The sequence below is a fragment of the Barbus barbus genome (assembly GCF_936440315.1).
Source record: "Barbus barbus genome assembly, chromosome: 50".
NCBI lineage: Eukaryota > Metazoa > Chordata > Actinopteri > Cypriniformes > Cyprinidae > Barbus > Barbus barbus.
This window is the reverse complement of record NC_136728.1, coordinates 1,432,486-1,438,190: the sequence shown is the minus strand read 5'-3', so window position 1 is coordinate 1,438,190 and position 5,705 is coordinate 1,432,486.

The following is a 5,705-nucleotide window of genomic DNA, read 5'->3' as shown; positions in this document are numbered from 1 at the left end:
ACTTTTGACGAGACCGATGAGCAGTCCCGGCGCCATGGGCGGGCAATGGGGGGCCTGGCCCGCCCTGTGAGTCACCCGCCCTGGACGAGCCTGCTGAGTAAAGAAAACTTTGTACTATTCAAACATCAGTTATTATTTATTTACCCTTGCATTGAGAAAAAGCTGATATCTGTTTCCTCCAGGCTGTGCGCGGCGCTCAATCTGAAAGGAGGCGGGGTGGAGTTACGAGTAGAGCCCTGCATTTCGGCCCTGGCCCGACGGGCCCCGACTTTTTTACGCCTCTAGGGCCGGGCTTTGGGCCAATTTCCACATCATAGTTCAGACGCGGGCCGGGCATCGGTTTTGGTATTTTGTGGTATGGAATTTTGTCCTCTGTTTTGGGTTTCTCCTTATTTTATATTGTAGACATCTATCCATTGGCGATGAAAAAAATTGCCGCGCTGGTGGAAACAACAGGAGACCGTGCCACGACTGAGTGCAGCTCGATGGTGTTTAGTGTCCCGCAGCAGCAGCAGGTGCTCAAGTGACTTCAGCACAGCTGAGTAGTTCTGTGTTCAAATGCACGCAATAGGCTAAAAGCTTGCTGCAAAACCCCAGCAAACATAACCATGAATGTGTCTGCGGGAAATAGTAAGGAGATATTTTAATTATTTACTACTAAACTAATGTTTTCTGAGTCCATGTCGCAAGGATGAAGTTGCTGATCCTGACTCTCGTCTCCTCATTACATGCGCCTTTAGAGAGAAATGCATCTTTATTGATTATGATTAAAATTATAATAAACGAGTTTTTGTTTTCATTTTTTTTTTTATTTCGTTAAGTGATAATTTAAAGCTTTCTATAGATATATGTATCATGTCTGTGAGGCATGTATTCGCTCAGCTTCGGTTCATTTTTGTGAAGCGCTCCTGTTCAAGACGCAGAAAGCGCATCATGTTTGTTTTCTTTGCGGGCTCGGGTTGGACTCGGGCCAGTAATTCTGATAAACTGTCGGACGGGGCTAGGGCCTAAATTTGAGGCCAGTGCAGGGCTTTCGCTGAGATCTTGAGGATCCAATGGCGTTACGAAGTTTTACTGACAAGCTCTTTTTAATCTCCTTGCTGAACGTGATCGATTTCAAAAGCGAAAGTGAAACCAATAAAACAGCGCACATAAGAAAGCGATTGCATGCTTTAGCGAGCGTCAGCGACCCCCCCAACACACACACACGTGATTTGTGCCCCCCCTGGAAATTCAAATGCCCCCCTGATGGAGGTGCCCTGGCGCTGGCTCTGCCGATGAGACGTTTAAACCAGTAACATAACGTTACATTTAGTCATTTAGCAGACAAATTTTTTCCAAAGCAACTTACAAATGAGGACAATAGAAGCATTCAAAACTAACAAAAGAGCAATAATGTGCACATTCTTTGTACTGTAAATATAGCACACACACGCTCAAACTCAAACTGTTGAGTTTATTTTGTAGCCAAGCACTTCTCACATGTACTGTATATTTGTGCAGAACTGAGAGTCGACTGTCTAGGGGAGGCAGAGAAAGTCTTTTGTCAGAAGACGAAGAAACTGCTTCGTGCTATAACAAATAAAGATATTACCAATACTGTAATGCAACTTGGCAGAGGATGCGCACGTCCTGATTTTGCTGAGTTAGATGTGAAACTCCCCAGAGTAAAATTAACTCTATTCAGAGAACATTTGGTCCCACTCTAAATAGAGTTAAATTAACACTGAAGCAGAGTTCAAGTTAATGAGCTAATTAAGTGACTAATTAAATGATGATTGAGCATTAGTGATGAACATCTTCTGTTAACAAGCAGAATCACTGAAGAAAAGAGAAACACAAGAACTACAACTGACTTCAGCCACAGATGAAATCAACTGAAATAAAGTAAGACATTAAATCTCACAAGTTCTTAGCAGAGGAGGATTAAACAACTGCTTAATTATCACCTCATTGCTGATAAATATAACGTAGCTTTTAGCGATTGTATTTTCAAAATTCACGGGGCAGGGGTTGAAAACCAGCTCCTGAATGTGCAATTTCTTAGCTATATAAAGTTTCCATTTCAATAAAATGCGATTAAAAATGCCATTAAAAATCTTTATGAGCAAACGTGTCACCCTCGCATTGGGAGTTCTGTGGAGAATCGGGTATGTGTGTTTAGACGTAGGTCGGATGTCCAGATATCGGATATTAGTATATATAGTATCTGATTTAAAACCACATTTGGAAACGGCTCAGACCGGATATGAAAAATCGGATCTTGTGCGGATTTTTGTGTTTACACGTGTGCATCAATTCCGATCTGTGGAAAAAGCCTAGGTTACAACAACAAAACTAGAATTATATGTAGTATCAGATAGAAATATCTCCTTAAAGCAGGGGAGCGGCCCGCTATCACTCCTGTGTGGCTCTCTAAAGAGAGGCGCCTAGTCTATTTTTGACGGACGCCGTGTTCAAGCTGCACAGAAAATACAAAATAAAAAGTCAAAATAGCTATATACACTACAAAACTGGCACCATTGTAAATAAGTTACATGTTTTAAAAATGTGAAAGTGTTCATTTGTTTTGAAAAATGCCTTGTATTAGAACTGTTTTAAAAATGATTAAAAGACTTTCCAGTATCAGAACAAATGCCAGTGTTATCCTCCTGCTGAAATAATTTGTCGTTTTATCTTGCAAAGATATTCTTTCTTCTGTTTTCCACACACATTTTTATGAAAATGGATATAGTACAGTTTTTCTGGATTATAAATTGCGTTTTTTCATCTGAAATGTGCTGCGATTTCCAAGGCGACTTCTATAAAGCAATCAAGGTCAAGTGCAAAGCGCACACATTAGGATTGGTGATGAATGAGAAAAGGCAAGTTTGTATTGTGCATTTTCCAGCAGCCATGCCGCTAGTTTCAGTTTTGCTTTAAATATTTAGGCTGGGCAATTATAATATATGTTTATAGTGAATGCCACTATAATTTGTGTTTGTTTTTTACTTATGTTTTCGTTCTTTTTTCTATTCTGAACACTGATAAATTTACAGGATTCTTTGTGGAGTGTAGGGAAAATAAATACACGTTTCTAATGTTTGTAAACGCTTCATTTATTTTACATTATTTCTGAATGAAATTATAAAATGTGTCTTATACATTAATTGATTTGCACACTGATGCAACTTATCTGTGTGTCATAAAGTGCTCATAAAAATAGGTAGAGATGGTAGAAGAATAGAACTGCCATGTAGGTACAAGTATACATAGTACAGTAGAATTAGAATTAGAATTAGAATTTCTTTATTGTCATTGTACACAAGATACAACGAAATTACAGAGCTTCTGCATAAGGTGCATGGTACATAATAGAAAAATATAAATAAATAAATATACATAATACAGTGATGTACAATTAAAATGTTTAAGCTAAGACAAAGAATAAAGAAAATAAACATAGAAAGAGTTGCTTGTATATATATATATAAAAGTAATAATAATAAGTCACAGTTTGTCAAAAAGATTATTGCACTAATATGAGGTAGACTTCTGGCTCTGAATAAAACTATTTGGAATGAGAATTTAAAAACATTGCACAAAAAGTGAATATATTTCACAGGAATACAAGGCTGTACTGGACTGAAGGAATAAAGACTAAGAATGGAGATTGCACAGAAATATGGTACACAAATACACATATTGTACGGAGTAAAATGTCAGTGCATGTGAGTGTTCAGTGCATGTGTGTGTTCAGTGTGATTATAGCTCTGGGGAAGAAGCTGTCCTTGAGTCTATTGGTCCGTGATTTAATGCATCTGTAGCGCCTGCCAGAGGGCAGCAGTTTAAACAGGTGGGAACCAGGGTTTCCTGTTGGCTGACCATTTGAGGTCTGCTGAGATGATTGTACCAAGGAATTTGAATGTTTGAACCCTCTCTACGCAGTCTACATTGATGTAGAGGGGAGCGGGGTCTGCCCTGTGCCTTCTAAAGTCAAGGATGATTTCCTTTGTTTTGGTGGTGTTAAGTGTCAGGTCGTTGGCTGAACACCACTCTGACAATCTCAGGATCTCATTTCTATAGGCAGCCTCATTCTGATCTGTGAGTTTGCTGAAGAAGATGTCCGGTATGATGGTATTGAAGGCTGAGCTATAATCAATAAAAAGCATCCTCACATAGCTCTCCTGATGTTCCAGATGGCACAGCGCATTATGGAGAGCTATGGCTATTGCATCCTCAGTCGATCTGTTAGCTCTGTAAGCAAACTGATGTTCATCGAAGGTAGAGGGGAGGCAGGTTTTCAGGTGGTGCAACACCAGCCTTTCGAAGCACTTTGTGATGATCGGTGTGAGGGCGATAGTCATTGAGGCTATCCGTGGCTGATTTCTTTGGTATGGGGATAATTGTGGAGGATTTCAAGCAGGATGGAATTGAAGCTTGTGTCAAAGAGAGGTTGAAGAGGTTTGCGAGGACTCCTGAGAGCTGGTCAGCACATCCCTTGAGCACCTTGCCTGGGATGCCGTCAGGGCCAGCAGCTTTCCGTGTGTTCACTGTTCTGAGCACCCGCCTCACTTCATGCTCCTGGACAGTGAGTGGGGGGGTACCAGGGTCTGTTGTAGACTGAGGTGGTGTAGTTTTTGCAGCTGTGGTTTGTCAAAACGAGCAAAGAAGCAGTTCAGTTCCTCTGCCAGTGGAGCCGAGCGGTTTCTAGTTGCACAGCTGCTGCCTCTGAAGTTTGTTAGGTGCTGGAATCCCTGCCATACCTGTCGTGGTTTGCCGTCTGTTAAGTGATCTTCTACCTTATTTTTATAGTCCCTCTTTGCATCCTTAATTCCTCTCTTCAGGTTGGCTCTGGCAGCACTGTAAAGAGCTCTATCACCTGACCTGAAGGCAGCTTTCCGGTCTTTAAGGAGCTTGTGGACTTGGCTGGTCATCCAAGGCTTCTGGTTGGGAAAAACCCGGATGATTTTATTCACTGTGACGTTGTCCATACAGTACTTGATGTAGGCCAGTACCTCCAAAGAACAATAAACCCTCTTGCCTGAATGACTATCGCCCAGTTGCCCTTACATCTATAGTCATGAAGGTTTTTGAGAGACTTGTAAAGAGCCACATTTGCTCCTCCATCCCTGATACTCTGGACCCTCTTCAGTTTGCCTATCGCCCAAACAGATCCACGGACGATGCCATTTCTCACGTTCTCCACTCTTCCCTCACACACTTGGATAGCAACAATGGAAATTATGTAAGGCTGCTATTCATTGACTATAGCTCAGCTTTCAACACTATAGTCCCCATCAAGCTGGCATCTAAACTCACAGACCTCGGCCTAAACTCCTTACTCTGTGACTGGATTCAAGACTTCCTCACCGGCAGACCTCAAGTGGTGAAAGTTGGCCAGTTCACCTCAAACTCCATCACTCTGAACATAGGAGCCCCACAGGGCTGTGTCCTGAGTCCCCTGCTCTACTCTCTCTACACGCATGACTGCGTGTCCTCTCACAGCTCCACATCTATTGTCAAATTCGCTGATGATACTGTGGTTCTGGGCCTCATCTCCAACAACGATGAGACCGCATACTTGGATGAGGTAGAAAGACTCACATCATGGTGCCAGGACAACTGTCTCTCTCTGAATGTGAGCAAAACTAAAGAGCTGATCATGGACTTTAGGAAGAGACAGCAGCAGCCCTACACTCCTCTTATGATCAGTGGGACCCCTG